At 47.8% G+C, this 10,566-nt stretch overlaps 1 non-coding gene across 1 annotated transcript; it reads left to right on the plus strand.

The window, feature by feature from the left end:
* Window positions 1–1,559: 1,559 nt before the first annotated feature.
* On the plus strand, window positions 1,560–1,666 carry LOC131241883 (small nucleolar RNA R71). Its single transcript, XR_009169449.1, has one exon. It is a non-coding gene; the product is annotated as a small nucleolar RNA R71 (small nucleolar RNA).
* Window positions 1,667–10,566: the final 8,900 nt, after the last annotated feature.

Below are 10,566 nucleotides of genomic sequence, written 5' to 3' on the forward strand. Positions count from 1 at the left end.
TGAGCGGCTAAGAATGATAGGAATATGAGTGCTCATGTCCATGTTGGGTTGAGTATCCAGGACAATAAAATCTATAGGCTAGTAGAATTTGTCAACTTCGACCAACACATCCTCAATGATCCCTCTCGGTACATGAATTGATCGATCGACAAGTTGTAATGTGGTCCGGGTGGGTTTTAATTCACCTATGCCCAGTTGTTCATAAATCGAGTAAGGAATCAGATTAACACTCGCTCCCAAGTCAAGAAGTGCGTGTTCGATTCAGTAGTTCCCAATTACACAAGTGATGGTTGGGCTACCGGGGTCTTTGTACTTTTGTGGCACATCTTGCTTAAGGATGATGCTCACTTTTTCTGTCAGAAAAATTCTCTGTTGAATAGTTTACCGTCTCCTGGTAGTGTATAGATCTTTCAGAAATTAGGCGTATGAAGGGATTTGTTTAACGACATCCAGTAGAGGGATGTTGACCTTCACTTGTTTAAGCACCTCTAGAATATCTAGAGAGTTTGATAGAGGTTTTAGTGCAATCAACCGCTGAGGGAAAGGAGCAATCGGCCTACCTCGAGTTTTCAATTCTAACCCATTGGGGCAATGCTAGGTCTATCATCCGTGTCTTCTTCTGGGCCCTTAGAATTTTCAGTCTTTACCGGAATAGATTTGTCAATTGTTTTACCACCCCTAAGAGTGGTGATAGACTTAGATTGTTCCACATATTAATTTAAGAACTTGGGTCACTAATTTCGTATTGCGGTTTAGGGTTTGGGAGAGGTTGGGCCGGAAAGCTATAGCCTTTGAAAGGAGGTTGAATGGCCTTTGATAGACTTAGATTGTTCCATATATTGATTTGAAGAACTTGGGTCACTAATTTCGCATTGCGGTTTAGGGTTTGGGAGAGGTTGGGCCGGAAAGCTCCCTTTCTTCCTAATCGAAATTTTTGTCTCACACCCTTGTATGGCCTTTAAAAGGTCTTGAATGACTTGCAATATACTTTGATTGAAAAGCTCTTGATTTTGAAGGTGTTTTAAGACCGGATCCTCTTGAAGGTTCCCTTGATTCAGTAATTGGTTAGGGAATCCTTGAGGAGTAGCAGTTTGTCCATTTCTCTAGCTGGAGTTGTATATATTTGAGGTGGGTCCACTGAAAGTTCTTTGGTAGTTGTTCACGGCATTTGACTGTTCATTCAGAATTTCTTGAAAAGCAGGTATTGTTGAATAATTTTTAGTTGTATGTATGTTGCAAGCGTAAATATCGCAAACTACTTCCTTAGCCTTATCCTTCTGAACTTTCGTGGCCTCGACTCTTCTTGCGAGATTGGCCACCCCTGCATTCAAGTCATCTTCTTATTTAAAGTATACATTCCTCTCATTTCCTTTGATTGGGTAGGCTTAGAAGTGGTGGGTCATCTCCATGATTCTATGTTTTCAGCAAGTCTGTTTAAATAATCCCACACATCATTGACATCTTTGTTCATGAATTCCCCATTGCACACCATCTCGACCAATTGGCGCATGGAATATGTCAATCCATTGTAGAAGAAATTTGTGATGCGCCACGTTTCAAAATCGTGTTGTGGGCATGAACTAACAAGATCTTTGAACTGCTCCTAATATTGGAAAAATGTTTCACCTTCTTTTTGACCGAAGTTCATTATTAACTTTCTGAGGGTGTTCATTTTATGATATGAGAAAATTTTCTTAGTGAACTCCCTTGTCATGTCGTTCCATCTACCAATCGATCGTGGACGTAGGGAGTGCAACCACGTCTTAGCCTTTTCTTTTAAGGAGAAGAGAAAGAGTTTTTGCCTGACCGTGTCCTCAGACACATTAGGAAAGTATAGAGTGGCTATTATCTCATCAAACTCTTTCAAGTATAGATATGGATTTTCATATTCAAGTCCAAGAAATTTTGGAAGGAGTTGGATCACTCCCAGCTTGATATTCATATGTCCTACATTCTCTAGAAAAATCATACAGGATGGTGTGATCACCTCCGTTGGTTGTAAATAATCTCGCAGAGTACTAGGCGGGGGTACATGATGCACCTCATTCTCATCCTGAGCTTCCTCAACTCGAAGTTGAGGTGGATTTGCAACCATAACTTCTACTGACTCAAAAGATCTCAAGGGATATCTAATCCTATGATGGATAAACAATCCTTTAACTAGTTGTACTTCACTCAAGAGACATTGTCACGCCCCGAACTCGGAAACCAGGCTCACAAAATTCCCGATCGCCGACAGCCTCCGTAGAACCCCATTTTCGGATCTCGGCACCCATTCACCAGGTTCTGATCCTGGGATACTACAAGGAGGATTTCAAGTCATCAGTCTGATTCATAATGAGCATAACAAAAGTATAACCCACAAACAATAACCACAAGAACACCACCACAAAATCCACTATGATCAAAAACTTTTTAGTACAAAGCGACTGAAAGGGAAAATACAATGTAACAAAAGAAACAAAACTCCAGAAGCTCAGCTGCACGCTCCAACTACAGCGAGATTATGGCTGCGACTGCGTCCTGGCGTCACCTGCACGCATCAATCGTGCATAAGCTTATAGAAAGCTTAGAGGGTGGTGTGAGCATGTGCGCAATATAAGCGTGCTCAAAATGCAAGGTCAGAGTAATGCGGAAATCATGGTAATGAGCATATGAATGCAATCAGCCGTACCAAGGCTATCGGCCATAATATGGCCATGCGATGCGAGATGCAACTCAAGCATGCCAGTCCTCATCATGTATCAGTACAGTTTTCATTCTGGATAATCACCGGGGTTCAATACACTCCAAATGGCACTGTCGCTCTCCTAGCCGCACAGTCCAAGTGAGCGTAAGAAACCTCACTATCCGCCTAGCCAATAGTCTGCCAATACCTATCCGACACATCGATAGCGCACCCATTCACAAGCTGGTCAAACTCAGCCTAGCAATGCCCCCTGCCCTCAGGCGGGTAAGGCCACACCCCTTTCCAACCGACCACGACACAGTGAGAGACACGGCCTCCTGGTATTCGGCCCTCATGCACTCATGTATTCACTCGGTCTCGACGTCGGAATCATCTTTTGGTACCATCAGGTTTAATGATTTTCACCCAAGGACATCTATAGTGCCCCGATGCTAGAAACAATATTTTCGGTATCCAATCCAGTCATCCACGATGTGTTTGTGGAGGTAATGGCTCTGATGTCGTTAGGGTATACAGTAACTACAATCACACAAATGCAAGTGCATGAGTCACACTATCAGTCATGTAACAATCCTGCGCGTACCATGCACTTATATGGGGCAACTCCGCCTATTAGGGAGCCCATAAACAGCCCGCCCGAAGGCATATGATATGATCGGTCACTCCTCACATCAGGCATACATATGATGCGGATGATCATGAATCATAGATCTATACTAAACATGTATAAAGAGATGAGCTCTGTGTATAACGAAGATGGGCCTAGGCGGCCTACTTACCACAAGTATGGGCCTATCAGTGGGCCTTAAGGAGAGTTATAATGCGGACATTTAACCAACATTATCAATGTGGACGCCAAACCAGCAGCATTGCTCCCAAGGCGTGGCCCGTTATAAGGGTCAACACATAAATAATGAAATGGGCCTCATGTACATCCCATTGGGCCTCTAATACATCAAATGGCCTCATACATGGGTCTCACAGATACATATCAAGGTAGGCCTCAATGACGGGCCACAAATGCATCCACATGGGCCTAGTCACATGGGCTTGCATACATCACAATGGGCCTCATAAAATGGGCCTTAAATTATCTCCAAAATGGTTGGACAGTTGGATGAAACACATGCATCATGATGGAGCCCACTCTAATGGAGGGTATGGTTTACAACACATACATAAGTGGGTCCCATGAGGGGCCTACCATAATGTTTATTTCCCATCCAACCCATTGTTAAGGTCATTCAGACCGACAGTAGTGTTTATTTTCCAAGCAACCTAGGGCCCAACATAATGTTTATTTTCCAACCAACTGTTCACATGGTCATGTGGACCAGGGTAGGGCCCACTGTAATATTTATTTATCGCCCAATCTATTCATAAGGTCACGTGGGCCTGGATAGGGCCCACTGTGCTATTCATTTGACATCCAAACTATTCATAAGGTGATATGGGCCTGGATAGGGCCCACTGTAATATTTATTTCCCATACAACCTGTTGATGGGGTTATGTGGGCCAAGGGCCCACTGAAATGTTTATTTTTCATACAACCTGATCACATAGGGCCACGAGGTGGAGGGGCCCACCGTAATGTTTATTTTTCGTACAACCCAGTCTAGACGAGGCACCACAGTAATGTTTATTTGCCATTAACGTTGATGAGGCCACCCAACCTAGGGCCCACTGTGATGTGGTCCACAGATCCAGCCCGCCCATTAGGTGAGTCCCACCTAGTTGACGGTCCAAACCAAGTTTTAGCAACGTTCAAAACTCAGGTAGGCCCCACCAAGTGATTTTATATGTTTTGGCATGTCTTCACATGATTTTAAATGGTATGGCCCACATGAGTTCCGTATAAGGCTGATTTTTGGGATGGACGGCTAGTCCGTGGGGACCCATCAAATGCACGGTGCTGATGGTCGAACGCATCAAAGTGGGGCCCACAGCTGGGGCCGTGACCCCAGCCCGTCCGTCCGTCCGCGTCCAGCGCAGGCAGCGCCTGCGTAAGCGCTGACAGCAGCAGCAGCACTGCTGCTTGCTGCTTCTTCTTCTTTTCTTTTTTTTTTTTAAAAACTGATTTTCTGTGGTTTTCCACAGACGGGGCCCACATCAGCCAGATCCACACCATTCATTGGCCCCTATGGCTCGATACAAATCTATCGAGACCAATATCGAATAGTTTTCTGATGTACAGTAGCATCGGGGTGTATTTCAATGGTAGGAAACTGGTTTGCTATGCTATGGCCCACCATAAGTTCAGATTGAGATCATTTTTCGGCTCAACGCCTAAAATGATCTGAGGAAGAGGATGGACGGCTTGGATTGCATAAAAACATCAAGGTGGGGCCTGCATGAGTGGTCCACCACTTCTTTCTCTCTCCTTTTTTTTTCAAAGCACACAGCAATGCCAGTTTACACTTCACGTTGCCAACGTCCAGCGTCCCTGGACGCTGGACGACTTACATAATCACTTCATTGTGGTGGGCCCCACGTGGACGTGGCCCACGAATATAAATACACACACACATATATATATATATATAATACATACCTTATATTATATATGTATATAAATACATATTATATTATATATTATATACATATATTATATAAAATATAACATATATGTATATATATATTTATAAAGATGCATTGGGCCCATCCAAACAGTGGATGGTGCGGATCATCACCTATAATAGAGTGGGCCACACCGTCTGATGTAGATGGACGGGGGAGATGTAACACATATTGGTGGGATCCACACCATTACAAAGAAAGAAAGAGAGAGAGAGAGAGAGAGAGAGAGAGAGAGAGAGAGAGAGAGAGAGAGAGAGAGAGAGAGAGAGAGATACACGGTGAGATAGAGGAACCCCGCCACTATGGGCCCTCTTGATTAAATCACATACATTCAAATGGGTCCCACCAACAAGTGGGCCCTAAAATTTAAAATAATGGCAAATCACCCACCTTATCTTCCTTCTTCTTGGTCCCTTAGACTCCAATGCTCCTTAGCTTCAACTTTGATGGAGGTTGATGGGGTTTAGATGGTTGAGATGGAAGATGAGAAGGTGGACCACACTTATGGTTTGGGAGAGAAGTGTTGGACGTGAGAGGCTTGGTTGCTTGGAGAGATTTTGAGAAATGAGAGAGAAAATGAGAGGATGGGAGTGATATGAGGTGATGGAGTGATGGGTGTAATTAATGAAGCATGGGTTAGTTTGAAAAGTAAGTAAAAGAGGGATGGGTGAAGAGAGAGAGTTGACTTTGAGGAGAAAGAGGGATGGGTTGTTGTACTTGAGGTATGGTTGCATTAATGGTTGATTGATGGGACTAATTGTGTAGAGATTCTCTCGAAATCCGCAACACCCGGTGTTTCTTCGGAATAAACGCAGATCGGCATCTTCTTGCCTGGGTATCGGTTCGGTGTGCAAGTCACGGCGTTGGAACTGCGGCGACGACGCGATCGCCAAGACATAAGTTTCGGATCGAGCTGACGTCGGTGTGCGGGACCTGGCTTAAGATCGCGCGCAAACGTCAGATATGGTGCGAAGGTTGCCGAAATTTGACTGGAAGAACTGCGGAAGCCAACGGAATGGTACGGATTAGGACACGGGTCTTATAGCTCTCCCCTCCAAATAAAAATTTCGTCCTCGAAATTTAAACAATCATCATAAGAAAACATAAATCATAATAGAAGAGGAAGCAAGACATCGCCATATAAATATCAGAGACAACATACAACATACAATCAATCATCAAAGAGATGAGGATAACGCTCTCGAATCTCAGCCTCGCGCTCCCAAGATGCCTCATCAACAGAAAGGTGACCCCACTGAACCTTCACCAAGGGAATGACCTTGGTTCGGAGGACCTGCTCCTTCCGATCAAGGATACGAACTGGCTGCTCGATGTAAGAAGCGTCATCACGAACCTCTAACGGCTGCCAATCGATAACAGGAACGATGTCTGACCCACACTTCCTTAACATAGAGACATGAAAATCGTCGTGGATGCCAGACAACTGAGATGGTAAGGCAAGCCGATAGGCCACAGCGCCAATGCGCTCAATGATCTCGAAAGGTCCTATGAATCTTGGGGCAAGCTTGCCCTTCGCTCCAAATCGAACTACGCCCTTCATGGGTGAGACCTTGAGATACACATGGTCCCCTACATCAAACTTCAAGGGACGACGCCGGCGATCAGCAAAACTCTTCTGCCGGCTCTGAGCTGTGCGCATCCTCTGCCTGATGATATTAATAACATCTGATGTCTCCTGTACAAGCTCGAGACCTAGGAGACACCGCTCTCCAACATCGGTCCAACAACTCGGAGATCTGCACGGTCTGCCATATAATGCCTTAAAAGGAGCCATGCCAATGGTCGCCTAGTAGCTGTTGTTGTATGCAAACTCAGCCAATGGCAGATGCTTATCCCAGCTACCCCCGGAGTCAATCATGCAGGCCCGAAGCATATCCTCAAGGATCTGGTTGACCCTCTGGCCCCGCCATCGCCTGGGATGATACGCGATCGAGCCGCAAATCGCTGCCCATAGCCCTCTGAAAGCTCCTCCAAAACTGAGACGTGAACCTCGGATCTCGGTCAGAAAGGATCGAGACTGGTACGCCGTGCAGTCTCACAATCTCCTCAATGAATAACCTCGCAAGCCGGTCCAAGGGCCAAGTCGCACGAATCGCAAGAAAATGTGCCGACTTCGTCAGACGGTCCACGACAACCCAGATAGCGTCATGACCGCGCTGAGTCCTCGGCAAGCCCATAATAAAATCTGTAGATATGTGCTCCCACTTCTACATCGGGACGCTCAACGGCTGCAATAGACCAGGGGGTCTCTGATGATCGGCCTTTACACGCTGGTATGTGTCACACTCGGCCACAAAACTGGCAATTTGGCGCTTCATCCCCGCTCAAAAATACTGCCTCATCATATCACGGTACATCTTTGTCGAGCCAGGGTGGATAGAAAACTACGATCGATGTGCCTCGGTCATAAGATCTCTACGCAACTCAGGAATATCCGGGACACACAATCGGCCTCTGCAGTGTAATCCATCATTAGAACCAATTTGCCAATCTGTCTGATGCCTCTGCTCAGTAATCCTGTAATGACTCATCTGTCTACTGAGCCTCGATCACCCTTGCGACAAGAGAGGGTTGAATCGACAGGCTCGATAACTGAACGATAGAATACTGCAGACCAAAATCAAAGTCGTACTCTGCTATATCCTCGAGCATCTTCCACTCCTTAATCATCATATGTGCCACCAGGCCTCGTGGCTGACGGCTAAGAGCATCCGCCACCACATTCGCCTTGCCTGGGTGGTACTGGAGGTCAAAATCATAATCCTTCAGAAGCTCCATCCAGCGTCTCTGTCTCATGTTCAGCTCAGACTGAGAAAATAGATACTTCAAGCTCTTGTGGTCAGAGAAGAGCTCGAACCTAACCCCATAGAGATAGTGTCTCCACACCTTCAGTGCGAAGACGACTGCTGCCAGCTCTAAGTCATGCGTGGGGTAGTTCAGCTCATGAACCTTGAGCTGACGAGACGCAAATGCTACAGGTCTGCCGTGCTGCATCAGGACGGCACCTAATCCAATACGCGAAGCATCAGTAAATACCACGAATCCATCACTCCCAGAGGGAAGAGTGAGGACAGGAGCGGACGTCAGGCGGTCCTTCAGCTCCATAAATGCTCGCTCACAGGCGTCACTCCAAATAAACTCTACGCCCTTCCGAGTCAACCTGGTCAACGGGGCTGCAATACGGGAGAAGCCCTTAATGAAACGCCGATAATATCCCGCTAAACCAAGGAAACTACGGATCTTGGACGCAATCGTGGGCTGACCCCACTGACGCACTGCCTCAACCTTCGAGGGGTCCACTGCGACACCTTCCCTGGTCACCACGTGACCGAGGAATGTCACCTCCTCCTGCCAGAACTCACACTTCTCCAGCTTCGCATATAGCTGGTGGGCACGGAGGGTCTGCAAGGCATCTCCAGATGCTGCATATGGTCCTCACGGGTCCTCGAATATATTAGAATGTCGTCGATGAAGACTACAACAAACTGATCGAGATATGGACGAAAGACCTCGTTCATCAACTGCATGAAGACCGCGGGTGCATTGGTCAGTCCAAAGGACATGACCTGAAACTCAAAATGACTATAGCGCGTCCTGAAGGCTGTCTTCGGGATGTCCTCCTCTCGAACACAAATTTGATGATAACCAGAACGCAGGTCAATCTTCGAAAAGAACTGTACACCCTGCAGCTGATCAAATAAATCGTCTATCCTCGAGAGCGGGTATTTGTTTTTAATCGTGACCCGGTTGAGCACGCGGTAATCTACGCAGAGCCTCAACGAGCCATCCTTCTTCTTGACGAAGAGTACAGGCGCTCCCCAAGGCGAACTGCTCGGACGAATAAATCCCAACTCACGTAACTCGTCCAACTGACGCTGCAGCTCACGCAACTCCATCGGTGTCATACGGTACGGGGCCTTCGAGATAGGCGCAGTACAGGGCACAAGGTCTATCTGGAACTCAATATGACTGTGCGGAGGCAATCCCGGAATCTCCTGGAACACGTCGGGGAAGTCACAGACAACCGGCCACTGATCAATACAAATGGCAACAGGCTCCTCAACGGCGCAGGACATCAAGCAAGATAACGGCTCTCCTCTGGGCTCGGCAATGAACTGGAACTGTGGCAAGCCTGGTATGCAGAATGTGACCGCTATCGCAGTAATCCCAAGATAGCGTGGTACTCGCAAGCCAATCCATGCCCAAGATGACATCAAAATCTGACATCGGCAGACATACAAGCGGGCAAAAAGATATCACCGACAAGAACCGGCAAGATGGACAGAAACGCCCAATACTGAGGTCCTCCTTAAGGGCGTCGATACAGTCAATCCCTCACTAGTAGACTCTGTCGGCAATCCAGTCGATCGGTAAAAACCCTCCGACATGAATGAGTGAGAAGCGCAAGAATCAAATAATACTCGAGCGATGCATGAAGAGACGGAAGTATACCTCGACGACTCCTCCGATGATCGCGTGTCTCCCGAGCCGCGTAGAAATCTAGCTCGAGCCGGGCCGGGAGGTGCTCGTCCTCTCGCAGCCTCGTGCCGCCGCCCTATGGTGGCCTATACCGCGCTCGCGCTGGGGTCTCGCGGCCGAGGTGGCCGTGGTCGCCGCCGGTGGGGTCACCGCCGTGGCCGAGGATGCCGCCGAGGTCGCGCCGTGGCCGAGGCCGTGTGGTGCTCTCGCATGTAGATGAGGCGCGTGATCCTCTCGATCGCCGCAGATGAGGGCGAGGGCACTGAGACAATAATGCCTCGTCCCACCACATCCAAAACAAGTCCTCGTGAATGGCCTCTTGGGTGGTGCTAGAGGTGCTACTGGTGCTCTAGTGCTCTAGCAAGTGGGTGGCTCCTATACCTCGTGGTCGCCGCCGCTGGGAGCTACCGAGGGGGTCCGCCTTCTAACTCCTCCTCTCGATCTCTCTCGGCTCGCGCGCCACCCCACTGCCTCGTAGATCCGAGCCCTCCGCACTACACGAAAGGTCGAAGCTCGTGTCCAATCACACCGCCTCGAAGACCGTAACGTAAGCCGCTCTCGAAACGGGCCTTCTACGCCTCATCATCAACCATATATGGCACAAACCTCAATAGCGCCACGAAACGAGCCGCATACCGTGTCACGGCCATGTCCCCCTGCACCAGTCTCGAACTCCAGTGCCCTCGGACGTCGTATGTGGTCAGGGAAATACTGCTCCTCAAATCGGTCTATGAAATCATCCCATGTCCAGACATAGTCAGGTTCTGCGACGCGGGTAACCGAGGTCCACCGGTGCTCG

The sequence above is a fragment of the Magnolia sinica genome, chromosome 3 (genome assembly GCF_029962835.1).
Source record: "Magnolia sinica isolate HGM2019 chromosome 3, MsV1, whole genome shotgun sequence".
Taxonomy (NCBI): domain Eukaryota; kingdom Viridiplantae; phylum Streptophyta; class Magnoliopsida; order Magnoliales; family Magnoliaceae; genus Magnolia; species Magnolia sinica.